Raw genomic sequence first — 27905 nt, 5'->3', positions numbered from 1 at the left:
CTCTTAGGAAAGCTGACAACACCATGGCCCCAGGCCACGTGGCCGTAGCACCAGCCCCATGAGATGACAGTGTCTGGTAGATGCCACACACACAGTGAAGAACCCACCAAACAGGGCTACTCTCCCAAGGAGAAATGAACCCATCAGAGGCAGCTGTGATTTTCAGCAATGACTGACATGGGCTGCACCCCATGGGCCTGTCCCAGAGGCTCTCACCAGTCTCCCAAGTAAACAACAGTTCTCAAACTGCAGAGTGGCTGGAGGGGGTCATATGCTCTTTTAAAATTATTATTACCTTTTTTTTCTTTTTTTTGAGATGGAGTCTCGCTCTGTTGCCCAGGCTGGAGTGCAGTGGTGCGATGTCGGCTCACTGCAACCTCCGCCTCCTGGGTTCAAGAGATTCTCCTGCCTCAGCTTCCTGAGTAGCTGGGATCGCAGGCACGTACCACCACACCCAGCTAATTTTTGCATTTTCAGTAGAGATGGAGTGTTGCCATGTTGGCCAGGCTGGTCCTGAACTTCTTTTTTTTTTTTTTTTTTTTTGTGTGTGTGAGACGGAGTCTCGCTCTGTCACCTGGGCTGGAGTGCAGTGGCGCAATCTCGGCTCACTGCAATCTCTGCCTCCCGGGTTCACACCATTCTCCTGCCTCAGCCTCCCAAGTAGCTGGGACTTACAGGTGCCCGCCACCACGCCCAGCTAATTTTTTATATTTGTAGTAGTGACGGGGTTTCATCGTGTTCGCCAGGATGGTCTCCATCTCCTGACCTCGTGATCCGCCCGCCTCGACCTCCCAAAGTGCTGGGATTACAGGCATGAGTCACCAAGCCCAGCCTGGTCCTGAACTTCTGACCTCAGGTGATCCACCTGCCTCAGCCTCCCAAAGCGCTGGGATTACAGGTGTGAGCCATCATGCCCGGCCAATTATTATTATTATTATTTAATTTTTGTGCAGAGTCTGTGTCTTGCTCTGTTGCCCGGGCTGGTCTTGAACTCCTGGGCTTAAGTGATCTGCCTGCCTCAGCCACCCAAAGTGTGGGGATTAAGGGCGTGAGAGCCACCACCTCCAGCCTCAAGTGATCTTTTAAATGGGAAGCACCCCTAAGCTGCTGGCCATGGCTGCCCACCTGACTAGTCTGGGTTCAACATTCCTAAACCGCTGGCACCTGGAAAGTCAGAATGCCCACTCAGGTCCGCCCAGCCCAGGGCAGTTGGCTGAGTCTCCGTAATCCTATTCTGAGTTCAAACAAAGCTAAACCAAACTGATTTTCAGCACCGTAAAATGAGAGACATCAAACTTTGTAATCTCACAGTTCAACTGGGTTCCAAGCTCTGGACAGCTGGCCTCGGGCCAGGCACTGTTTCCTCGCCTTTACAGTGAGTGTGTCATTAGTCCCACCCTCACTGTACTGGGTTATGGTAAAGACACAGTAACTACGGAAGCCCCGCTATTTGTTTCGGCTCCCCCAGAAAGGCTAACTCCTCACCGTTTTCAATGGACACTACACAGCGAGGGGTGGGGAATGCCAGGAGATTTTGCTCTTAAAACAGCAAAGTCTTTAAAAAATCTTCCCAGTCCCAAGTGACTGCTCTGTTCGGGGAAGGGGGAGGAAAATTCCTTGAACGAGCTAGAGCCACAGGACAAGTCCCCAGAGGCTGGGACCTGTTCAGGGAGCGGCCCTGCGGATGCCAGGTGCCCGCGCCCTCAGGGTCTCGAGGTCCGAGGCCCCCGTCCCCGTGGGCACCGAAACGTGAGCGGCCGAAACAGCGCTGCAGGAAGCTCCCTGGACCCCCGGCGGCTGCCCACTCGTCCCCGCTGGGCACTTCAGAGGAGGCCGGCGAGGCCTTGCTCGGGGTTCCTGGGACAACCCCACTCTCCGCGAAGATTTCTCCTCGTAAGACCCCCGCCCCCACTCCAGCCTCCCACGGCTGCAACCCAGGCCCTGCGCCACGCGTTTCCCAAAGACGCCTCCGGAGGGACCGGAGCTTCGGGCCGGCAACAACAGGGCGGCGGCTCGGGAGAGGGCTGCGGACTAAGGGGGCGGAGGGGGCGGCCGAACCAGCGCCGGGCTGACGCGCCCCGCGCCCCGCGCCCCCGGCCTTCCCTGCAGTGCTGAGTGGTCCATGCGCCCGAGGTCGGGGGCGGGGCGGGGCGGGGCGGGGCAGGGACGGCCCCGCCCACCGGCGCTTTTCTCTTTTTTTTCACTTTAAAGCCGTCGGTTGCTTTTTCTCCTCTGCACAGAAGTCGCGCTCGGGCAGCCTGCGCGCTCGCAGCAGGAACCAGGCTCCAGGCGCCGGCGCCGGGGCCGCGGGGAGGAGGCGACTTCGCTCCCTGCGGCGGGCGCGGCCCGGGCGCCCGAGCCTCCTCGGCCTTGGAGAGCAGCGGCGGCGGCCGCACCGCGGGCGCGGTAGGCGGCGCGGGGCACCTGGGACCCGATGGGTGGGCGTCCGGCCCGGGAGGGGGAGGCGCGGGGGGCCGGGCGGGGGCGGACGCGGGGATCGCGCCGCTGGGGGACCGAGTGGGTGGCGCGGGGCCGGGCGCGGGGGAGCGGGTGGAGTACGGGATGGGGACTCGGGGCGCGGCCCCTCCCGCGGTGGCTCCGGGGGCGCCTCCCTCGCCGCGGCTCCTGGGAGAGGGGCCCAGGCCCGCCCCGCGCTGCCGCCGCTGCAGGGCAGGGGGTCCCGGGTCGAGGCGCGGCGGGGGTCTCGGGGCGCGGGGACCGTCGCAACGAGTTGCGGTCCCGAGTAGGGGCTGGGGCGCTCCGGGGCCGCCGACCCGTCCCCCCCTTAGCCCGGGGAAAGCGGGACCCCGCTCGGCTGAGTTAGTTTCGCTTTTCCCGCCAGTCCGAGTCGGGATTGGCGGCGCGGCCCGGTCCCCCGTCGGGGCGCCCCCACCCTCCCGCAGCGCCTCCCCCAGGGAGCCTGCCGGGGACACCCGAGCGCCGCCCTCCCTGCCGCCGCGGAGCCGCCGCGGCTTCTCCCAGCAGCGGAGGGAGAGCCGGAGGGTTGTCAGGAAATCGATTAAATCAGAAAAACAAGGGCGGCCTGGGCCCGCGGGAGGAACCGCGGATGGGTCACAGTCCCCGGGCGTGTACTGGGCTCGGTGGCGTCCAGGCTCCGGTGAGGACGGGACGGCCCCGAGGGGAGGGTGCGGGTCTGCAGGAAGAGCGGGTGTCTCTGAGAGTGCATCTGCGTGTGTGTTTGTGCGTGTCCTTGTGAATATGTGCCTGCGTAGGAGTGTCTGTGTGTTCATGTGGGGGTGTGTGTGTCTCTTAAGTGCATCTGTGTATTTATGTGCCTTTGAGTGTGTGTATGAGTCTGTGTGTCTGTCAATGTGTGCCTGAGACTCTAAGTGACTGTGTGTGTGTGTCTCTGAGTGCGTCTTTGTGTATTTGTGTGTGCCTCTCTGTGTATGTGTGTGTCTTTGTGAGTGTGTGTCTGTGTGTGAGTGTGTATATATCTTTGGGTGTGTGTCTCTGCAAGTTTGTGTCTCTGAGTGTCTGTCTCTGCAAATGTGTGTCTCTGTGTCTTTGTGTCTGTGTGTGTCTTTGTGTGCGAGTGTGTGTCTTTGTGTCTCTGTGTGTCTTTGTGTGTCCACACGTGTGTCTCTGTGAGTGTCTGTCTCTGTGTCTGTGTCTCTGAGTGCGTCTGTGTATGTGTGGGTGTCTGTGTGTCTCCAAGTGTGTGTCTGTGTGTCTTTGTGTGTGTTTCTCTGTGAGTGTGTGTGGGGACCATCCAGGGGGCCCTCTGGTTCCTAGGTACTGCTCCTCATGGTGATTTCTTTGCTTGGTTCTGGATAGCCGGGCATGCTGGGCCACAGACACCCCACTAGGCAAGCCCTGCTGGTGCCCCCGAGGAGAGCGCAGGCTCTTCCTCTCTCCATTTCTCTGAAAATGAACTACACAGTTTGGGGGTGAGTTGGCAGGGGCTGCTTCCTGAGTGAGTAATATTTAATTAAACACTCCAGTCTGTAGCATCAGAAACTGGTCATGAGTTGAGTTTTAACAGGTGTTCATGGTAAAAGCGCCATCCCTGGTGACTAAGGTTTGGTGTCCTTGGAAGAATTTTCTCGTTGAGGGGGCTGGGCCCACAACTTCATTTCTCATCGTGGGGTGTGAGGAGAACAGCAAGCAAAGAAGGGGATGGGGGCCTCTCCCTTCTGCCCTGTCCCCCTCCTCAGACCCCCCTCCCAGTGGTGGAAAGCCCTGGGCTAAGCATGGGCGACACAGGTGGTCTCTCCCCACTGAGGAATTTTGGAGTCAGGGAAGTCCTGTCTTACTGTCTAGGCCAGCCTGTCCTAGAGAGGCCCAGAGAGGGTGGTTCACTTACCCAGACTGCACAGCCAGGGCTGTGGACCAAGACTCCCCAGTCCTGAAACTGTTGCTGTTGGTTACTGTCCCCAGCACTGAGGTCATGGGCCAGGCACTTGGTGTCTCCCCAGCTGTGAAGTGATGGGCTGGATTAGATCATTTAAAGCACTCCTGCTCTCTTACAGCTGCTTTTCTTCTGCAGGGAGCACTTTACCCAGTAGATGGAGTGTGAGTGTGTGTGTGTGTTTGCGGTTGGGGAGGTGTGGAGTGGACTAAGGCAATCACTTTACAAGTCTTCCTTTTCCAGTCTGGCTACCACCCTAGCAGCAGAGAAAACAAAAGCAGTAGCACGTTGGCCCCAGTGGCTCAGACAGCCCCGAGCAGGGAGCAAGGCGGGTGCCATGCCGGCTTCAGAGAGGCCTGGCCCTGGGAAGAATCAGTGGGTTTCAGGGCTCTTAGGAAGGAGTGGTCCTGCCTGGGGCCCTGGTGATGTCACTTTGGAGCTGGGTGAGGCCGTTTCTTGGGCTGCTGTAGTAAGGCTGGATCCACCCTTCAGTGGGTTCCTCTGGGCTGCTGCAAAATCTCACCCCCTTGGAATCATCACAGATGTTTAATTTCTTCACCAGAGCTGGGGAATGGGGTGGGGGCCTAGCCCGTGGAAGCCAGCGCTGCCCTCCCACCCCCATGGTATGTGCCGTGCTCCCTTCCTGCACCTGCCCCTCCTCCTGGGTGGATGGAAACTTGCCTGCAGACGCATTTTCAAATTTGGCGAAACCTCTGATTCTTATGGTGTTCATGAGTTCGTCTGAGCATTTTGTATCAATTCTTCTCGAGACATAGGTTTTAGCTGGTGTGCATGACTCAGTATATCTTTTTGTTCTGAAAAATTTTATCAGACGAAAGCACAAGGTCAGGTACAGGTGTGCCTCAGTCTGCCCAGGGGTGTGTTATCCTCTCCCCAGCCCTCAACACTAGATCAGTGAAATCCAGACTCTAAGGGACTTTGATTTTGGACTTTCAGTGAGTGCTCTCCCCTCCCCCAGTTGCCTGATAACATCTCCCCCAGTCTAAAGTTCCACTGGCAGCCAGGTGCCCGGCTCTGTGCTACAGAGTGCTTTATGGACGTGACTTTGTTTGAATCCTAAGCATAATAATAGCGGGAAATGGTTTCATGGTTTCACGGTGTGCGCGAGTACTGGCTCTGATCTGAGTCCTTGACGCATTGACTCATGGGCTTCCTGAGGACCCTGAGAAGTGGGTTTTGCCTCCATGTCCATTCTGCTGAGGATTGCAGGTAACTTGGCTAAGGTCTCGCGGCAAGGGAATGGTGGAGCCAAAACTCGAATCCAGATTTGGCACCCAAGCCCTTCACCAGTAAGTTTGTCACCTCCACCACCTGAGCCTTTTCTTCAAGAAGCATGGGCTCATTTTTTAGTGAAATTTTTTGTTATTATGGAAAATGTCAAACACACCAAAGTTAGAGGCAGAGTATAATGAGCGATCAGGTTTCCTCACCTCGCATGCACACACATACACATACTCACATATGCACATGCATACTTATGCTCACAGAAGATGTGCACATGTGTACACACACATATACAAACGTGTGCATGCACACATACATATGCACACACATATATGCACACATACACACACACGCTGGATTATTTTGAAGCAAATACAAGATGTCAGGTCATCTGTAGCTTCTTCCTAAGAAGCATTTAAAGGAAGCATCACGTCTCAAAGAGGTTGACTGTTACTCTATGCGGGGCAAGAGTCGGGAGATGTACGTCCTTTCTGACTTGGGCTTGAGGCTCCTTCCTTGCTTGGACAAAGGGAGGATGGCAAAACCCAACAGCACATTGGGGGATCTGTCCTGCTGCCAACCCCCTGAAACCTTTGGGAAGCTGCCTGTTTGCTTTGTGTTTTAAAAGTTCTGTTCATTGCCCAACGTTAAAAATAAATGAGTCCAGTGGTCATGAGACAGACCACATCAACAACAGGCTTAGGCTCTCGGGGCCTTTCTTGGAGATGGGGAAGAGAATCCGCCAAGGCACAGCCCAGCCTTGCCTGCCATTGAGGTCCAGACCTTGTGCAATGCAGGCATGGGATTTGTGGCAGGGCTGGGTGTCAGGAGATGTGACTGTGAGAATGGTTTGTCAACAAGCTCTGAATCTGACCTGAAGCTTAGCCTGACCCTCTTGAGTTTACTGCGTAGGCGATGGGTGGAGGAATCCAAGAACCTCTGCCACCCTTGGGCGTCTCTTGGAAAAGTAGGGAGGCATTGGGTGATTTGAGCACAAGATGAAGAAAGTATCAGGATGCAAACTCCACACTTGAGAAATGACTGCTGAGTAGGAATATAGGATTCTAGGGTTGGAAAAACCTACCTGTGAGAAGGGCTTGACAGGTGCCCCAGTTGTGAACACACCTTGCCAGACAGTCTGAGTGTGGCCGATCTGGTCACACCCTTTCCAAGGTCAGAGTGAGGAGCTGTACTCCACGCCAAGAGAACCACTTGAGTTTTCTTATTTATATAAGCAGACACCAAGGGAGCATGAGTGGGAGTGGATATTAGGATGTGGAATGAACATGAAGTTGGATCCGGCCGAATTTATGGATATGGGCCAACTAAGCGGAGATTCTGCACTTGGTGTTGTAGCTCAGGGGGTTAAGAAGAGATCTGTTTGGTTGGCTGACTGGAACATGGATCAAAGGATGACCCACTGTGAGTGAGTTGGAGTTTCTGGGTCTCCTTTGGTTTAATATAGAGTTAGGGATTCATAGGCTTGGGTTTCATGTAGAGTTAGGGATTCAAAGGCTTAGGGACATTGGAATGCTGGAGTGGATTTGTCTCTTAAAAGCTACTCACCCACACTGGGAAGATTCAGAAGACAGATCTTTCACCCATACGTTGAGAAATAGATTTGTGAGGGGGGCCCCAGCATCCCTGAAGAGCTCCATGATCCAGCCCTTACAGTGGGAGCCGCAGTCACTCAAATGGAAAACTTAAATGCAACGGGAGTAATTGCATTTGGAGTGCAGGGGCCAAGTGGCAGTACTCAGCCATCCAAGGCAAGGTGAGTGTGGTTACCTAATGGATGGCAGAGGCAAAGCTGCCGTCAGAATAGTCTGACTTGTGTGGATCTATGGCATTGGATAGTTAATCATGGTGTTCCTAGAAGTGAAATAGACAGGAAACCTGTGAAATTCTTACTTGATCTTGTAAGTTACTTGATTCTTTTAAGTTTTCTGTATAAGCAGAAACTTACAGGTCAAATGAAAAAAAGTCTAACTTGAATAATTAAAACAGAAAAATAATTACAACAGAAAATCACAGCCCTCAATCAACTTCCCAGACTTAACCCAGTTTACACAACTAAGCCCCCATGAATGAATGAATGAATGAGTGAATGAATGAATGAATAAGTGAATGAATGAGTGAATGAATGAATGAATGAATTGGAAGCTGGGTCCCTTTGAAGAAGGACCTCAGTACACTAGAGAAAGTTTATGCTATTAATTTTTCTCCTAGCCTTCCTCAAAGGGACCTGTGACCTTTTACCAGAGTGAATATGTATTGAGGAAAGGGAAATAATTAGACTGTTCAGGGATAGCTGGTTACTGAACTGATACTGATTCCAGGAAACCAAAAATATCACTCACTGTGGCCCACTAGTCAGAGAAGGGGCTTATGGAGGTCAGGTGATCAATGGAGTTTTAGCTTAGGTTTGACTCCTGGTGGCTCCCGTGGATCCCTGAACCCATCCTGGGGTTATTTCCTGGTTCCAGATTCAAAGTTGACATACTTAGCGCCTAGCAGAATCCACGCACTGATTCCCTGCCTTGTGCGGTGAGGGCTATTATGGTGGGAAAGGCCTAGTGGAAACCATTAGCGTTGCCTCTGCCTAGGAAAATAGTACATCAAAAGCAACATTGCATCCCTGGGGTGGGGCTGCAGAGATTAGCACCACCATCAAGGACTTGGAGGAGGCGGGGGTGGTGACCCCCACCACATCCCCATTCAACTCTCCGATTTGGCCTGTGCAGAAGACAGATGGACTTTGGAAACTGATAGTGGATTATTGTAAACTTAACCAAGTGGTGACTGCAAAATTCACACATCTCTGGTCCCTGCTACTGCATGCAGCTGTTGATCTGACGAATGCCCTTCTCTTTATACCTGTCCATAAGGCCCAGCAGAAGCAGTTTGCATCCAGCTGGTAAGGCCGGCAATGCCCCTTGGCGGTCTGGGCTGATGGGTATATCAGCTCTCTAGCCCTATGTCACAGTTTAGTTCACAGTCATCTTGATCACCTTTCCCTTCCACAAATATCATGCTGGGGCTGGGTGCGGTGGCTCACTCCTGTAATCCTAGCACTTCAGGAGGCCGAGGCAGGAGGATCGCTTGAACTTAGGAGTTTGAGACCAGCCTGGGCAACACAGTGAGACGTCATCTCTCTCTCTCTCTCTCTCTCTCTCTCTCTTTGAGATGGATTTTTTGCTCCTGTTGCCTAGGCTGGAGTGCAATGGTGCAATCTCGGCTCACTGCAACCTCCGCCTCCCAGGTTCAAGCAATTCTCCTGCTTCAGCCTCCTGAGTAGCTGGGATTACAGGCATGCGCCACCACACCCAGCTAATTTTTTGTATTTAGTAGAGACAGGGTTTCACTATGTTGGTCAGGCTGGTCTTGAACTCCTGACATCAAGTGATTCACCCGCCTTGGCCTCCCAAAGTTCTGGGATTACAGGCATGAGCCACTGCGCCCGGGCCGAAATCATCTCTATAATTTTTTTTTTTTTTTAATTAGCCAGGCATGATGGTGTGTGCCTGTGGTCCCAGCTACTTGGGTGGCTGAGGTGGGAGGATTGCTTGAGCTCAGGAGTTTGAGACCAGCCTGGGCAACATAGTGAGACATTATCTCTACAATTTTTCAATTAAAAAAATTTTTTTTTTTTTAGGCAGAGTCTCACTTGAGCTTGGTTCACTGCATCCTCTGCCTCCTGGACTTAAGTGATTCTCGTGCTTCAGCCTCCCGAGTAGCTGGGCTACAAGTGCGCACCACCACGCCCAGCCAATTTTTTTTTTTTTTCAGTAGAGATGGGGTTTCACCATTATCGTCTTTACAAAAACCTTTTAAAAAAATTAGCCAGACATGATGGTGCATTCCTGTGGTCCCAGCTACTTGGGTGGCTGAGGTGGGAGGATTGCTTGAGCCTAGGAGGTCAAGACTTGCAGTGAGCAGTGATTGTGTTACTTTACTCCAACCTGGGCAACAGAGCAAGACCCTGTCTCAAAAAAAAAAAAAATAGGGTCTCATGCTGGTCCATTACATTGATGTCATTATGCTTCATTGGACCTAGTGAGCAAGAAGTCGCAACCACTGTAGCCTTATTGGTAGGACATTTACATGTCAAGCGATGGGAAATAAATTCTACTGAAATTCGGGGACCTTCTCCCTTAGTGAAATTTCTCGGGGTCCAGTAGTGTCAGGCCTGTGAAGGTATCCCCTCTAAGGTGAAGAATAAGTTGTTACAGCTTTCCTCCTGCAACCAAGAAAGAGGCACAATGCCTCGTGGGCCTGTTTGGACTTTGGAGGCAACACATTCCTCATTTGGGTGTGTTACTCCAGCCCATTTGCTAAGTCGCCCTAACGCTTCTAGTTTTGAGTGGGGCCCGTAGCAGAAGACTGCAACAGGTCCAGGCTGCTGTGCAACCTGCTTTGCCGCTTGGGCCACCAGCAGATCCAGTGGTGGTTGAGGTCAGCGGCAGACAGGGAGGCTGCTTAAAGCCTTTGGCAGGCCCCTGTAGATGAATCGCAGTACAGGCCTTGGGGTTCTGGAGCAAGGCCCTGCCATCATCCACAAATAACTTCATTCCTTTTGAGAGACAGCTCTTGGCCTAATACTGGACCCTAGTAGAGACTTAATGTTTGACCATCAGCCACGAAGTTGCCGTGTGACCTGAGCTGCCCATCATGAAGTGGGTGTTATCTATGATCTGACCGACCAAACCAGACATTGGGCATGTGTGGCAGAACGCTGCCATCGAGAGGAAGTGGTATATATGGGATCAGGTCTGAGCAGGTCCTGAAGGCACAAGTAAGTGACATGAGGAAGTGGTCCAAAGGCCCATGGTTCTTACTTTGCCCACTGCCTTCTCTCTCCAGCCTGTATCTATGGTCTCCTGGGGAGTTCCCTCTGATCGGTTGACAGTGGAAGAGAAGACTTAGTCAGCCTGGTTTGCAGATGGCTACAGATGGCTCTGCACTATATGAAGGCACAACCCGAAAGTGGACAGCTGCAGCACTATAGCCCCTTGCTGGGACACCTCTGAAGGATGGGGGTGAAGGGAAATCCTCCCTGGCAGAGCTTCGGGCAGTGCACCTGGTTGTGCACCTTGCTTCGAAGGAGAGATGGCCAGATGAGTGATTATATACTGATTCATGGGCTGTGCCTGATGATTTGGCTGGATGGTCAGAGATTTGGGGACTTGGAAAGAATATGATTGGAAGATTGGTGACAAAGAAATCTGGGGGCCTGGCATAGTGGCTCACACCTGTAATCCCAGCACTTTGGGAGGCCAAGGTGGGAGGATTGCTTGAGCCCAAGGAGTTCGAGACCAGCCTGAGCAACATAGTGAGACTCCCCGCCCCTGCCATCTCTACAAAAATAAAAAATTAGCTGGGCGTGGTAGCTCATGCCTGCAGTCCCAGCTACTTGGGAGGCTGAGGTGGGAGGATCACTTGAGCCTAGGAGGTTGAGGCTGCAGTGAGCTGTGATTGCTCCAGCCTGGGCAACAGAATGAGACCCTGTATCAAAAAACCCAACCAAACAAAAAAGCAATTGGGGGAAGATGTATGTGGATAGACCTCCCGAGTGCGCACAGGACATGAGGTATGTGGGTAGGATGACCTAGGTGGATTCTCGTCAGCCTCTTTCCCTGGCCACCCCTGTCATCGCCTGGTGGGCTCAGGAACAAAGTGGTCATGGTGGCAGAGATGGAGGTGATGCATGGGCTCAGCAACATGGACTGCCACTCACCAAAGCCGACCTGGCTATGGCTACCACTGGCTGCTAGTCTGCCAGAAGCGGAGACTAACACTGAGCTCCAGTATGGCCCCATTCCCCGGGATGATCACTGCACCTGGTGGAAGGCACATTGGACCACTTCTGTTTTGGAAGGGGCAGCGTTTTGTCCTTACTGGAGCAGGCACTTATTCTGGATACAGATTCGTCTTCCCTGCATGCAGTGCTTCTGCCAAAGTCACCATCCATTGATTGACAGAACACCTTTCCCACTGTCATGCTGTCCATGTAGCACTGCTTCCAGGGAGCTCACTTCACAACCAAGGAAGTGTGGCACTGGGATCATGTGCAGGGAATTGGCCGGTGAGCACGAGCCCACTGGTTTCGCCTATCATGCTAAGTGAAACTACGGTCTTGTTATTGCCTTTATTTGGAAATTAATTGTGGTTTAAGAAGATGCCAGTGGGTGCCTATGGGTGCCAGTTGGTAAGGGGTGGACCTGTGATGATTGATTTTGGATGTCAACTTGACTAGATTAAGGAATACCCAGGTAGATGGTAAAGCATTGATTATTCTCTATGCTTCAGTACACACTGAGACTGTCCCTTTTCTGCTGACAGGGAAGCCCAGTGGTTTGACATTGTGTAGAATGATCGGGCTGCCCCAGATGTGTCTGTGAGGGTGTTTTTGGAGGACACTGGCAATGGAGTCACTCAACTGGGTGGGGAGGATCTGCCCTCCATGTGGGCAGGCACCATCCAGTCAGCCGGGGGCCTGGATGAAACAAAAAGCTGGAAGAAGGGTGAATCCTGGCTCTCTGTCCCGGAGCTGGGATGCTCTTCTCCTGCGCTTGGATGTCAGAACTCCAGGTTCTCTGGCCTTTAGACTCTGGGACTCATACGAGTGGTCTCCGGAGTCTTTGACCTGGGACTGGGAATGACCACGTTCCCCACCATCCTGAAGCAGCTGACTTGAAAGAAGGGCAGTAGAGTCTTTTGAAGTTGCAATTACAATGCCAGCTAGGTGACAATACTTTGTAGGGCTGGGTCAGGGGTCTTCAAAAGGCTCTATGTACTCTGTATCAGCATCCAATATATGGTGCTGGTTTCTCCCGTAGCCAGGATTCACGGGTCCAGGAATCAAGGGGAGGAAATGGGAGTGGCACTGCGCATCATATCCCCTAGGGACCCACTAGCGAAATTGTTGCTTCCTGTTCCTGTGACTTTATGCTCTGCTGGCCTGGAGGTCTTGGTTCCAGAGAGAGGAATGCTCCTACCAGGAGACACAACAGTGATTCCATTGAACGGGGGGTAAGGCTGCCACCTGGCTACTTTGGGCTCCCTGTGCCTCTGGGTCAGCAGGCTGAGAGGGGAGTGATGGTGTTGGCTGTGGAGATTGATCTGGACTACCAAGGGGAGATTGATCTGGACTGCTCCACAATGAGGCAAGGAAGAGTGTGTCTGGAGTACAGGATACTCCTTAGGGCATCTGTTAGTATTACCATGCCCTGTGATTAAGTCAATGGGAAATTACAAGGATACAATCCAGGCAGGACTGTGAATGACTCAGACCCTTCAGGAATGAATGTTTGGGTCACTCTGCCACTTAAAGAACCACAGCCAGCTGAGGTGCTTGTTGCAGACGAAAGGAACACAGAACAGGACAGAGGGAGGTAGTTATAATAAATACCAGCTCCAACCACGTGACCAGTTACAGAAACAAGGGCCAGAATTGCTGGGAGTATTTCCTCCCTATTTTGTTCAGAATACGGTTGTATGCATTTACATGTATATTAGGCAAATATCTGTTTTCTTTCCTCTCTTACTCCTTATTCTTAGAACATGTGTTGAGTCTATAGCAGTATTTAAGTATTAATTTTACATCATAGTATTTAAGTTATTGAGTATCAGAGGAGAGAGGAGTGAATAGCACTCAAGGACTGTACCTCCTCTCTGGAGAAGGGATTAATGTGTCTTTGGTATGCAGGATAGTAGTGTCACGTTAGGTGGAACTATGACCTTGATACTGTCCTTGGAGATTAAGTATGGTTTAAGGAGATGCCAGTGGGTGCCTCTGGGTGCCAGTTGATAAGGGGCGAACCTGTGATGATTGATTTCAGATGTCAACTTGACTAGACTAAGGAATACCTGGATAGATGGTAAAGCATTGATGATTCTCAATGCTTCAGCACACACTGAGCCCATCCCTTTTCTGCTGACAGGGAAGCCCAGTGGTTTGGCATTTGTGTAGAATGATTGGGCTGCCCCAGGTGTGTCTGTGAGGGTGTTTTTGGCATTGGAGTCACTGGACTGGGCAGGGAGGATCTGCCCTCCATGGGGTCAGCCACCGTCCAATCAGCTGGTGGCCTGGATGGAACAAAAAGCTGGAAGAAGGGCAAATCCTGGCTCTCTGTCCCGGAGCTGGGACATCCTCCTTCTCCTGCGCTCAGATGTCACAACTCCAGGTTCTCTGGCATTTAGACTCTGGGACTCATACCATTGGTCCCCGGGGTCTTTGGCCCGGGGCTGAGAATGACCCCATTGGTCTCCCTGGTTCTGAGGCCTTCAGACTTGGCTGAGCCACACTCCTGGCTCCCCTGGGTCTCCAGCTTGCAGATGGCCTGTAGTGGGACCCAGCCTCCATAACCGATGAGCCAGTTCCCCTAACCCATCCTTTCTCATCTGTCTCTCCCTCTCGATCCTATGGGTTTTGCATCTCTGGAGAATCCTGGCTAATGCAGTTATGGTCGCCTTAAGAATCTGGTGGAGAGGAAGCTGGAGCTGGAAGGCCAGGGAGATGGCGGTTCATATCCCTGACCTGCCAGTTGGGATGGAAGCTTGTGGCATCTCCAAGGTGGCATGGGTAGGCTTCGGTAACTAGTTGAATGTGGGGTGTAGAGAAGGGTGAAGAATTGCAGGTGCCTCGGGTTCCCAGCTAGTTTGGGGGTCATCGTGAATAATGACCTACAGGCTGGGGGACTAGGTCCATGGAGGTGCTTTGAACCTGTCCTAAGTGGAAGTGGTCCGAGTGGACGTGTCCAGATGGCAACTGGGCTCAACGCGCAAGCAATCCTCCCACCTCAGCCCCCCAGTAGCTGGGACTATCGGTACACACCACCACCCCCAGCTAATTTTTAAATTCCTCACAAAGACGGTGTCTCCCTATGTTGCCCAGGCTGGTCTCGAACTCCTGGGTTCAAGCAATCCTCCCAAAGTGCTAGGATCATGGGCATGAGCCACAGCGCTCACCCTCTGCTGCTTGGGTGCCATTGCCCCATCCTGGCTTAGAAAGCTCTGGCCATTCCCTGGGCTTCACCTGCCTCCTGTGCCCAGACCCATCTGGCATTGCCTTCCCTACAGGGGCCTCTCCCACTTCTCCCTCTCGCCCTTGTGGCCCATCTGCCCCCTCAGGAGAGTCCCTCTCCTCCCTTATAGCCTCAGCCACTGTCACCTATATTCTGCTGACCCCGTCTCACACTCTTCATGCTGCCTGGTCCCGCCTCGGCTGGCCCGTTCCTACCGGCTGGCCCATACCCTCTCGCTTCACTTTCCAAAACCGGATCCCCTCACTCCTCCCCTCTTCCCAGGGATGTCCCCTTCAGCAGGTAGCCCTGCCATCCACGGTCCACCCTGTCACCCAGACACATGCACCCTCAGCCATGCCAGGGACAGCTGCTGTTGTGGGCAGCCCGGTGACCTGTGGGCTCCAGGAGGGCAGGACCCGGCCGGCCACATGGCTGTTGTTCACGGCTGAGTCCCCAGTAGTTAGGTCCACAGTAGGTTCTTGGACACCTGTCGGATGAAGGAGTAACGGTAAGACCGGTGGCGTAGTGGATCCTAGCAGGGTCTGGGAGAGCTCGATGTGGGCCCAGGGTGTGGGTGCTGGGGGTGGGGACTCCCCGTCACGGAACTAAACTGCCAGGTGTTCCGTTCTCAGACCAGACTTCCTTCCATGCCCCGTGGGAGGTCAGGAACTCCGAATAAGCCTCTGTTCTCAGGAGCTGTTAGTGGACCACTTGTCATTCATGCTTTTATTCAAACATTTGCTGAGCACCTACTGTATGCAGCCAGTCTGCTGGGGCCGAGGATACAAAGAATGAGGAAGCTTTCTCTGTCTAGTGGGTGAGACAGGCCCGTCTCTGCTGATGATAGCGCTCAGGGTATCAGAGGACACTGGTGGCAGGGGTGGCCAGGTTGGAAAGGCGGGAAGGGTGCCCATGTGTGGCCGAAATGAGTGCAGAGAGGCAGGAGGGCCCACAGACCTGGGGACATTTGTGCAATTGCGAGTAACGTGGGAGAGGGGTTCGTGCTTTAGGGAACGAAGGCGTGTTGGGGACAGAGCAGTGGTTTTTGAGAATCAGCCAGCAGGCTGAGTCCCAGCCATGCTCCTGCAGCGGGAGGAACCGAGACATGGGGGTTGCTAGAGGGCGAGCCTCACCCTTGACCCCACAGGGCAGGGACTGAGGGCACCTCAGGCGATTGCCTGTTGCCATCAACTGCCTTCATCCTTTCGGGTGTGCCGAGGGATGGCCGAGCTCTGGGCCTTCCTAGCCGCGTCCTGCAGCAGTCGGCTTTTCTGCTCTGTGGTTTCCACCACGGAGAGCATTTGGAGCACAGCAGAGCTGGAGTGGGAGGGATAACCAGTTTTCCTTTGTGATGCCCAGCCTGGAGGAGGTGGAAGATGGATGGAGTGGAGGGGGCTGTGGGAGGTGCATGGACTGGGGTCTGTCTATAGTGGGGTCAGTGACAATAGCCATCAACGATGTGGCATATCTGAGCACACTTCCAGGTGCTGTGCATGCATCAAGTCATTCAGTCGTCATAATGTCCGTGATACCTATAGGGTAGGTACTACCCATTTTACAGATGAGAAAAACCAGGGCAACTCTGGGCCTCCCTGCCACCCAGGGGAAGAGCTGGGAGCTGAGCCCCAGCAGCCAGGCTCTCAGTCTTACTCTTCAGCACCATTTGCCACAAAAGAGGAGCGAGGAAGAAATGAGCGATCCGAGAGATAGGTCAGCAGAGTGAATGTCACTGTGGCTGGGTAAATAGGCTGCAGGGGGCTGATGAGAGTCAGAAGTGGTCCCAGGTAATGGGGATTGGTGTCTGAGCTAAGGAGAGAAAGTAAAGTCAGCCCCAAGCAAGATGTCCTGGACATGCAGATGTGTTCTGTGACATTGGCTAATTAGGGTGTCTTTTTTCTTTTACTTTTCTTCTTTTTTTTTTTTAAGTGGAATCTCGCTCTGTCATTCCGGCTAGGGTGCAGCGGCACAGTCTCAGCTCACTGCAGCCTCCGCCTCCCAGGTTCCAGTGATTCTCCCTCCTTAGCCTCCTGGGTAGCTGGGATTACAGGCACGTGCCACCACGCCTGGCTAATTTTTGTATTTTTAGTAGAGATGGGGTTTCACCATGTTGGCCAGGCCGGTCTCGAACTCCTGACCTCAGGTGATCTGCCCGCTTTGGCCTCCCAAAGTGCTGGGATTACAGGCATGAGCCACTGTGCCTGGCCGTCTTTTCTCAGTTGAGGTGAAATTCACATAATGTAAAATGAGCCATTTTAAAGTGAACAGGTCAGTGGCATTTGGTATATTCACAATGTCGTGCAACTATCCCCTCTGTCTAGTTCCAAACCATCTTCACCCCGCCGGAAGGAAACCCCATCCACATTAGGCGTCACCTCCCATCCTCCCTCCCCAGCCCCTGGGAACCAATCTGTATTCTGATTTGACGGGTTTGCCTGTGCTGGACAGTTCATATAAATGGAACCATACGTTGCATGGCCTTCTGCGTCTGACTTCTGGCTAATTAAATTTTGCATGGAAGATTGAAGCATTTCCTAAGTGGAAGCTGGATTTCCCGTCCTGGCTCAGTTGTAGAGGCCACGTGAAGGTGGGATGGAAGAGTCCGATCCAAACAGCTTGTCTAAGAGGTTGGCTGGGAAATAGGAACACCTGTCTTTCTTTCCATATCCCTCATCACCAGAGACTCAGCCACCATCCTCTTGCAGCCAGCGATCTTGTTACTTATTTGTATCTTTTCCCGTTGATCTATTAAAAATGACACCTGTTGTCAGCTCCCTTCTTGAGCCCATCAGCAGTTCCCGTTGCTATTACGGTGAATTTGTAAATCCGTGATGTGGTCTTCGGGGTGCGCGTGGCCCCTCCCAGGCTTACCCTGTGTCACTCCCTCCTCGCCATGGTCCCCCTCAACTGTGATGCCAGAGGTGCCCCATGGGGACCGACCCTGAGGCTGGGGGTCTGTAACTCATGGTGCTCCTCCTCCTGGGGGGCAGGAGCTGTTTCCAGGATTGGTTGCTGACAGTATTGCAATTTGGTGCCCCTTCCAAATCCTGTTAACCCGTCTGGGACCAGAACTTCAGCTTTAGCAAGTTGCTGTCTTAATTCCATTCCTTCCAGTGTTTTCCAAGACATATCAGGCCCAAAGGGGGTGGACTGCCTCTCATTTGACAGAGAGGATGACAGAAGTGTGCTTAGGAGCTTCTTGCCAGTGCTGTTGGGGCAGTGCTGCAGTTGCCCTGACTGGTGGCACCTAGCAAGGGGGCCATTTGCCCTGGGCCCATCCTTGGTGGGGTCATGGATACCCAGGTCCTGCATACCCAGCAGTAGGTCCTGCATACCCAGGGCCCCCGGAGCCGCGGTGCCCTGACTGTGGGTCGGGGGACAGTTTCTAGAAAGCAGATGGGTGGGGTTGCCTCAGGCACGAGAGAAAACCTAAGCTGTCATCAACTGGGGGACCACTGGCCCCTTCCTTGTTGGAGCTCCTGACAACTTGTTCCTGCCTTTTCCCTCCCATGCTGGGGCCGGCATTTAGTTTAGGGTGTCTCAGATCCCATCTGCTGTGAGTGTGATTCTGCCTGAAATAGTCTTCACATGTATTGATTGAATGTGTGCCATGAGCCAGGCGCTATGCTTGCCACTGTAGATGGGTTTTTAACCCCTTAAACAGTCCTGTGAGTTAGATGTTACCTCCCGGTTTACAGATGAGAAAGGAGGACTCTTTTTTTAGAGAGGTTTTCTGCGTTGCAGGAAGTGGCATGACTCCCTGGATGCTGGAAGGTGGGCCTGACCCCACAGCCTGTGTTTTTTTCTACTGCGACAGTGGAACGTGCCAGTCCTGTTGATTGGGCACCTGCTATTGCCAAGCACAGCTTGGGAGGCGTGTGATGCACCTCCAGGCCCCTGAGAGCCTGTGGCCCAGCAGGTGTATGCAGGAAACATGAGCTCCCTGCCAGGGGCTGGGCGGGCACCAGGCCTGCGTGGGTACAGAGGGCCTCCTGAGACTGTCAGGAGGGTTTGTTCTAGGCTGGGGGGCTTCATGGTAGGGGACCAGGAGATTGACTGCCATGAGGAGGACCGGGAGAAGGCCGCAGAGCTGTGTAGCAGGGAGGGCATCAAATGCCAGGCCCAGGGGTCGTCGGTGGGCATGGGGTGTCCTTGCACTTCCATGCCATTCACCTCCAAAGTTGTTCCTGAGATGTGCAGATAAGCTAGACTCCCCCCTCAATTCCTGTGTGCTCCCCTGCAGAGAGAGAGTGTGAGTGTGTGTGTGTGTGTGTGTGTGTGTGACAGATCTCTCTCTGTCACCCAGGCTGGAGTGCAGTGGTGCGGTCACAGCCCACTGCAGCCTCGAACTCCTGGGCTTAAGCGATCTTCCCACCTCAGCGTCCTGAGTAGCGGGGATTATAGGTATGTGTCACCATACCTGGCTAATTTTTAAAAGTTTTTGTAGAGATGGGGTCTCACCATGTTGCCCAGGCTCTCCCTTGCATTTAAAACATGGTAATCAGGCCAGGCACAGTGGCTCACGCCTGTAATCCCAGCACTTTGGGAGGCCGAGACGGGTGGATCACCCGAGGTCAGGAGTTCGAGACCAGCCTGACCAACATAGTGAAACCCCGTCTCTACTAAAAATACAAAAATTAGCCGGGGATGGTGGTGCATGCCCATAATCCCACTACTTGGGAGGCTGAGGCAGGAGAATCGCTTGAACCCAGGAGGCAGAGTTTGCAGTGAGCCAAGACTGCACCATTGCACTCCAGCCTGGGCAATAGTGTGTGACTTTGTCTCAAATAAATACAGTAGAGTAGAGTAGAATAAAATAGTGGTAACTGGGGGCCCTGACCAGTCTCCCTTGGGAGACCCAATTCAACTTCCTGGTCCTTTTGTTTGGCTGTGCCTGGAGCTCTTATCTGTCTTCTTGGGGGTTTGGCTGTGGGTCTGCCCGAGGTCCTGGGCTTCTGGCTGGGGTAGTGTTGCCTGTTGCCCTAAAGCTCTCCTCAGGTGGGGGATGGTGAGGGGCCTGTGATGATGCCTCTGCACCTGCCGTGGGAAGGCCACAGAGTCTAGAGGCCATCTGTGATGATGCTCCTGCACCTGCCGTGGGAAGGCCGCAGAGTCTAGGGGCCATCTGTGATGATGCTCCTGCACCTGCCGTGGGAAGGTCGCAGAGTCTAGAGGCCATCTGTGATGATGCTCCTGCACCTGCCGTGGGAAGGTCACAGAGTCTAGAGGCCATCTGTGATGATGCTCCTGCACCTGCCGTGGGAAGGCCGCAGAGTCTAGGGGCCATCTGTGATGATGCTCCTGCACCTGCCGTGGGAAGGCCACAGAGTCTAGGGCCTGTGCTGGTGGGACTTGCCTCTTGGGTTGATCCCAGGAAGCTTCAAGCAAACTCAAGATTCACAGGATTCAGACAACGGTAATTTCTGTGAGGGGCAAGGCATCTCATGTGAGGTTCTTGGGGCGCCTTCCTGGATTTCTAAGGGATAAGCTCCTGGATAGATCAAGAAGACCTAAAGGGCCGGGCGCAGTGGCTCACGCCTGTAATCCCAGCACTTTGGGAGGCCGAGGCAGGCAGATCACTTGAGGCCTGGAGTTCATGACCAGCCTGGGCAACATGGTGAAACCCCATCTCTACTAAAAATACAGAAAAATTAGCTGGATGTGATGGTGCATGCCTGTGATCCCAGCTACTCTGGCGGCTGAGGTAGGAGGATCACTTGAGTTTGGGAGGTCGAGGCTGCAGTGAGTTGTGATTGCATCACTGCACTACAGCCTGGGCAATGGGAGTTAGACCTTGTCTTAAAAAAAAAAAAAAAAGAGAGACCTGGGCAGCAGGACTTTGTCACCTCATTCCTCTGCAGATGGGGGTTGGGGGAGATTCTCAAGTGTTTCTCCTGTCTGAGGGTCTTCTCATTTGGAGATTTGAAGAAAGTGCTAATGAGAAAGGTTGCCTTGCATTTGTGAAGCTTGGGGAAGTCATCCTAAGGGGGCCACAGCGTGCTTAATTTATTCCAATTCCGTAATATATAAATTATACGTACATGTCAGGGTTCTTCTAAAAACACTTCGCCATCTTTGGAAAAATGGAATGTTCAAAAAGATAAATATGTTCCCCCCTTCTTCTAATTGTATCCTATCGGGCCAATTTTGAGCTGGTCAGTGTGAACAGATCCTTTCTTCTCCCGCCTCTAGCCTCCCAGGCTCCCTGAAAGCCAAGTCCTCACCCCCACGCCACTCTCAGGGGTGTCTAGACAGCGCGGGATAAAGGGTTTTTTTTTTTTTTTTTTAATGCCTTCATCATGCAGCCAGTATTCCCTGAATGCCCGCTCTGTCCTGGCTGTCACAGTGCCTATGCTGAGAGAGCCATGCCCAGACAGGGCCGACCCAGGAGGCTGCGTCTGAGCTGAGTCCTGACCCATGACTGGGGTTTCTGTCTTCCCCCTGATGGGTCTCGGCGTGGCTGAGGTTTTGCTTTGCTGTCTGCATTTATGGAGATTTTTATAATGGAAAATTTCAAACACAGGACAGAGTAGAGAGACTGGTGTCCTGAACCCCATACCCACACCACCCAGCACCAACAAATATTCACTGGTCTCTTCACCATGCATGGGACATCTTCTTTTCTGGAAAGACCGATCGGGCTTAGAAATAGCATCAAAGTCCTGGAAAAGGATCAGACTTGAACCAACGCTTGAGCCAGAGCAGTCTCACTCTTATCTCTAGGCTTTTTTTTGCGGGGCGGGGGAGCATTCTGTAGAAGATTTAACTCCCGCTACTTCTGGCAAAGAGCAGGAATAGATAAGGGTCAGCACCCAGGATGTTTCTGCCGGGGTTGCCGAGTGGTAGACGTGAAACGTGGCTTTATCCACAACGTTTTGTGTGTTTGGGATGGGACCTCTATTTTCTCCCTGAAAAGGTGGGTTTGGTGCATCCCTGGGGGGTATGAATTTTCTTGGTGGCACTGAGCCCTGTTTCATCCTCTGCCAGATGAAATAGCTATGCTCAGACAAAGCAGGAAAATGGGACTGGTTTTCTCTCCTTAAGCCAGTGGCTAAGTATTGAGATACAGGAGACCTCATGCAGATGATGTTTTTGTCTTGGTGTAGCCGTTGGCCCTGCCTGTCTCTGTCACCCAGGCTGGAGTGCAGTGGCGTGATCATAGCTCACTGCACCTCAAACTCCTCAAGTCATCCTCCCTCCTCAGCCTCCTGAGTAGCTGGGACCACAGACACATGCCACCACGCTTGGCTAATTTTTATTTTATTTTAATTTTTTAATTTTTTTCGAGGCAGAATCTCGCTCTGTCACCCAGGCTGCAGTGCTATGTTGCTCAGGTTGGTCTCGAACCCGTCCTGGGCTCAAGCAGTCTTCCCAACTTGGCCTCCCAAAGCTCTGGGATTACAGGCACGAGCCATTGTGTCCGGTCTGTCTGGTTTTTTATGAGACAAAGCAGGGAGTCCCTGACTTTCCTGAATATTGTAGGCAGTGAGCGCTAACACAGGGTTCTTTCGTGCTGTGGAGGTATTATGCACACGCCACGCAGTTCGCCTATTGTAAATGTACACATTGATGATTATTAGTGCACACATGTGGTCAGGCAGCCGTGGACACCGTCCTAGAATTCATTTTTTCTCCCTACCTCAGCATGCTGTGCGGCGGGGACTGGGGGAGGGCCGCATTCTCCCAAGTTTCCTGAGTGCTGATGGTAACACAGTCAGGTGCCAGCACGGAGTTTTGTTGGACGAGCAGCTCATGAGCTGAATTTTGCAATGATTGGATGATTGTGCATGGACTCATCTCATTAAATTGGCGTGGTTTTGGTTTTCTTTGGGTTTTATTATTATTATTATTTGATTTTTTCAACCTGGTCAGTCTTATTGCAAGTGGCGCAGTTTTGGAAGGCACCCAGGGAAGGCTACTTGGTTGGCATTTGGAACTGTGTGGAAGGAGTGGAGGTGAGGTGGCCAGAGGCAGTGAGTGCCGATTGTCCAAAGCCAGGCCCAAGAACATGTGTCCCCTGCAGACACACCTTTTACCTCTGGCTTTAGAACAAGACCAGTTTGCTTGATGTTTACTGAGTGCTTGCTCTGTGCCTGGCACTGTTCTGGGCACTTTCCACACATTAACTTACTGACTGCTGCACAGAACCCTGTGGAATGGGGATTACCCATTTTACAGATAGGAAAACCAAAGTTTAAAAAAAGTCAAGGCCGGGCGCGGTGGCTCACGCCTGTAATCCCAGCACTTTGGGAGGCTGAGGCGGGTGGATCACTCAAGGTTTGGAGTTCGAGACCAGCCTGACCAACATGATGAAACCCTGTCTCTACTAAAAAAAATACAAAAAATTAGCCAGACGTGGTGCCGGGCACCTATAATCCCAGCTACTTAGGAGGCTGAGGCAGGAAAATCGCTTGGACCCGGGAGGCAGAGGCTGCAGTGAGCCAAGATTGCACCACTGCACTCCAGCCTGGGCAACAAGAGTGAAACACCGTCTCTAAAATAAAATGAAATAAAATAAAATAAAATAACTTGCCCAGGGCTGCACAGCCAAGAACTCAAGCTGGACGCAGACCCAGGCAGTCTGTGCTCCGAACTGCTGCCCACATGACCTCTGAGTGGGAACAGGCTCCTGATCTGGGGTGGGAGGATTCTGGGATGTGAATTCTGGGAGGGGTGGGCCCGGGCTGCTGGGGGAGAAATTTCTGATGGAGAGAAGCCTTAGCCAGGCAAAGGAGAGGGCATGGGAGGGTGCTCCCGGGGAGGGGTCGAGTGAGCACAGGCAGGAAGGTAAGATTGAACATTCCCAGGAAGCTGCAGCAGGGGCCAAGGCCTGGCCAGTCCAGCCTGCCCGCTGTGCTTCAGTGGCTGGCCCTTAGCAGGTGCTCAGTGAAGGCTGAGTGAATGGAGGAGTGTTATTGGAGAGGCGAGATGGCTGGGGATCTCGAATCTCCTGCTTTTCCCTATAGGAGTGAACAAGACAACTGGCCAGGCGCTGTGGCTCACGCCTGTAATCCCAACATTTTGGGAGGCCTAGGCGGGCGGATCATTTGAGGTCAGGAGCTTGAGACCAGCCTGGCCAACATGGTGAAATCCCTTTTCCACTAAAAATACAAAAATTAGCCAGGTGTGGTGGCGGGCACTTGTTATCCCAGCTACCTGGGAGGCTGAGGCAGGAGAATTGCTTGAACCAAGGAGGCAGAGGTTGCAGTGAGCTGAGATCGCACTACTGCACTCCAGCCTGGGCAACAGATTGAGACTCTATCTCAAAAAAAAAAAAAAAAAAAAAAAAAAACAGTGAATGGGACAGCTGGAAAATACCCCCAAATATCCACCTGACATTTTCAGTGTCTCTGCTGGGCCGGGAGTAGATCTGGCCATGCCCCACTGAATCCTTCCTCCCTCCCACTCCTAAATATACAAGGCAGCTGTCTGGCTTGGAAAGCTAGAGGGCTCCCTGTTCTGCGAGCAGCTATCCTGGTACCTTCCTGATGGGAAGATGGGCACCGGGCTGCCCACTTGTGAGCATCTAGACCCCGACTGCCAACCCACCTTCTGCGGACCCAGAGGGCTGAGATCTACACAACAAGGCCGTTCATCACCAAATGGAGAGAGAGGCAGGTTAGCGAAAGGGAGAGCAAGACCCTAGATATTTGCCTCTGCTCTTCATCTAGTAAATAACACAAAGAATTGCAGAAAGTGGCAGCCTCATCCCTGAGTGTCCCTCAGCCAGACTGGGGCATAGGTCTTCTTACATCGTCTTGTTTTTCTCCGGGAAGAATCAGCCTTGAGTGTCAGACTTGAATTACCTTATTCCCAGGGGACACTTCCTGTGGCCATTTCTAGTGGCAAGTGGCTGAGGTTGTACCCCTAAATAAAAGTAGGGTTTTAAACTGGGTCACAAACTCACATGCCCCCAGGGGTCAGGAAGGAGGCACAAATGAGGGAGGCAGCCAGTGGGAGGCTCCAGGGCAGGGAGAGGACTGCGGCAAAGGAGAACAGCATGTCCTGCACACAGGAGTGGCCTCTCTTACCTGAGGGAGTGGAGTCCTTGGCACTGTAGTATTCCTTTTGAAGTCAAGAATCCAGACTTTTTAAGATGTTGGCAAATAATTCAGTGGGATTTTTGTTTGTTTGTTTTTAAAGACAGAGCATTGCACTGGTTTAAAATACAACATCTTGTGGGATGAATCTCCCCTCTCTGTAGAGGTGAGGAGGGCAAGGCTGAGAAGCTCAGCGGGGCTGGGACAAGAGCTGCACCTGCCGGCACCCAGCCTGGCCCTCTGCCTGCCTCCCCATGCTGCATCACAGACAAAGCAGTAGGGCTGGGAACCAGCTCAGCAGATTCCACTGCGACAAAAGACCCCGTACTGGCTCCAAGGGACACAGCCCCATGCCAGTGTTGCCCACCCACGTTAGCTCTCCCGCAGGAGGGCATCACAGCAGCAGTCAGGACTTTGTGGCTGCCTTTTGGGTACCAGGCACAAAGCATCTTGTGTCGTTGTCTCATGCAAGTCTTTACAATACAACACACACACCTTGTGGTTTCTGCTCTCCCCGTTTTACAGATGAGGAAACCGAGACCTGGAGAGGTTTGAGTCACATGACGGGGTGGGAGTTGAATGTGAATGTGACTCCTGAGCTGCAGCTTCTAACCATCGAGTGATGCACACTCTGAGGCCCACAGTGACATGTGCATGGCACCCTTGGCCTGATGCCAGTGACCTTGCCCTCCACCTGTGTGATGCAGCCTCGTTTCAACCCTCTACCAGGGCATCACGTGCAGCAAAGAACACTGAGTGGGGAGTTGGTGGGGGGCCTCAGGAGCACAGGCAGCCCCACCTACGGAGGGACCGCACTGCTCACAAGGTTGCTGACTAATTCTCTTTGCAAACGGTTCAGTTTCACATGCTTGAGTTTCCAGTAACTATGTGGGTGGATTTGTTTCATTTAAGGGGAAAACAAAACAAAACAAAACAAAACAAAACATGGAGTTTTCTTTCCCAAGAAGAGGGCTCGCCAATTACGGGTTTCACGCGTGCAGCTCCGGGCATCCTGGTGCAGTTCTGCAGCCAGCGGGGCCTCTTGGCAGACGGGTTCAGAGGTGGAAATTGCTTAGTCATTTGCAAGCTGGGACCAGGTGCCCAAGGTCAGGGAGGTGGTGGGGCTGCAGCGGCACAGTGGTCTCCGGGTCCTGCTGAGGGAACCACGGTGGTCCTGTGTTCTTCCTGACTCAGCCTTGCCCTGGGCTATCGGGGGGTGGGGACCTGGGTGAAGAGGAAGGTGCCAGGTCAGACAGCCGGCCTCCCTGATCCTGGGGCTCCGGCACCCCCAGGAGACCTGGCCTGGGAAGGAGACCCTCCCTGTGGGTGAGTCACCTGCTTCGGGTGAGTTGGAGATGGGGGTGTCCCTTGGCATGCTAGACTGTGCTAGGGCAGAGGTGAGAGACAGCCCCTGGGGGACAAGGGAGGGGCATGTGTGCACGTGTATTTATGTGTGTGCATATGTGCTTGTGTGTGTGTCTGTGTGTGTGTCCCCACACGGGCTCAACCAGGTGATACTGGTACTCAGCAAGCAGAGCAGACTTTGATGGGCACGTAGGGCAGGGTCCTAGGGGGCTGCTGCTGGGCCGGGCATCACGCCTTGAGGTGCTGGATGGCGAGGAGGTGGGGGCTGATCGAAGCGGGTTCAGGGGCTGCCATTTACGAAAGGCTGGGAGCGTTTTGCTACCTTAGAGCCCACCTGTTCCCGCCATCTTGGGGCACAGGCGCAGGTGGTCAGCCGTGACTCCCGGATTCCTGTGGCGCGGCACGGGCCTTCGTCAGGACCACGGCTGCTTCTCCAGAGGAGACCGCCCCGGAAGCGGCATTGGGTCTGGGTCTGGGGGCCGCAGCAGCTTCGAGCCCAGCTTGGCAGGTGGCTGGCTTTCCACCTCGGTTCTCCCTGCTCCTATTACCTGGCCGGACCTTGTGACCTCTCTGAGCTTCAGTTTCCATCTGTGAAATGCGGGTATAAGAGTGCCCCCGGGTAGAGGGAGCTGCCTCGTGCTCTCCTTCTGATCGCAGAGATCCCAGGCCCGTAGCAGGGCCAGGCCTCACCTTGGATGCACCTTCCTGCTTCCAAGTGGAAACACACTGTGGAATTTAGAATCCTTAACCTGGCCTGTGAGGGTTTGCTTCCGGTGCTCTCGCGAAGGAAAGAGAGAACTCACAAATAATATATTATACTAGGCAGAGGGTGAGAAAGGTGCTTAGAGGCCAGCAAGGTTCTGGCCTTGGGGATCAGGGTTTACTCTCAGCAGGTGAATCTGGGAAGGCTTCCTGGAGGAGGTGATGCTGAAACTGGGCCTTGGGATGTATAAGCACTGGAGAGGGAGGAGGAAGGGAAGAAGGGAATAAATGTCACTGGCGGAAGGTGGCATGTGTGTGCAAAACCACTGGGAGCTTTGATGATACCCGGTATATAGTAAGTGCTTGATAAAAGTCATCACCAAAATCAATCTGGCTCCAGGATTTGGTTTAGGTATCTGGGAGAAGGGGTGTGGGGGCGTGTGGTAGAGATTTTCAGACCACCAGGTGAGAACAGACAGGTTTTTTGTCGTTTGTTTTTGAGACAGAGTCTTGCTTTGTCACCCAGGCTGGGGACAAAGCTCACTGCGGCTTCTGCCTCCCAGGCTCGGGGATCCTCACACCTCAGCCTCTTGAGTAGCTGGGACCTCAGGTATGCACTACCACGCCCAGATATATATATATTTTTGTATTTTGTATTTTTTGTAGAGTTGGGGTTTCACCCTATTGCCAGGCTGGTCTCAAACTCCTGAGCTGAAGCAGTCCACCCTCCTTGGCCTCCCAGAGTGTTGGGATTACAGGCGTGAGTCACCTTGCCTGGCCAGAAAAGACAGTTTCAGAGCCTTATGTAGGTGATTTCCGGTGGCGAGGGAACCAATTTTTTTTTTTTTTTTTTTTTTGAGACCCTGCAGATTGGCGGGTCGCTTTGGTGGGAGTTTCTTGCTTCCTTGGCACACCATTCGCTCCGCGAGTTTGTTAAGGGCCCCTGTGTGCCAGGCTCGGCCCAAGCATCTGTGGAACCAGAGGAAGCTGGGTGGACAGTCGCAGGTTTGGTGACGTGCCAGGTGGGGAGAGGAAGCAGCTGCGCTCATTCCCCTTTCCGGGCAGGTTGGGGAAACGCAGCGATTGTTCTGGGAAGCTGCAGCTTGGGGAGAGATGACGTTCCCTGTGGCCCAGTGAGGGTGGGGCCCTGGGGTCTGG

The 27905-nt window shown here is 53.2% G+C and overlaps 1 protein-coding gene across 3 annotated transcripts in view; it reads left to right on the top strand.

Moving 5' to 3' along the window:
* Positions 1-2208: 2208 nt before the first annotated feature.
* SPSB1 (splA/ryanodine receptor domain and SOCS box containing 1) overlaps positions 2209-27905 on the top strand; it is a 78520-nt gene continuing 52823 nt past the window's right edge. The window contains exon 1 of one of the 3 annotated variants that reach the window (XM_009447858.4): positions 2209-2406. The gene's annotated coding sequence lies outside the window, so the exon portion shown is untranslated. Of the gene's footprint in view, positions 2407-2692; positions 26025-27905 lie in introns of those variants that run through there. The other 2 variants (XM_063786657.1, XM_525174.9) reach the window with 2 other exon arrangements.

Source organism: Pan troglodytes, chromosome 1, assembly GCF_028858775.2.
Source record: "Pan troglodytes isolate AG18354 chromosome 1, NHGRI_mPanTro3-v2.0_pri, whole genome shotgun sequence".
Lineage (NCBI taxonomy): Eukaryota > Metazoa > Chordata > Mammalia > Primates > Hominidae > Pan > Pan troglodytes.
Note: the sequence above shows the minus strand (reverse complement) of the source record. Positions and strands in the feature narration are given on the sequence as shown.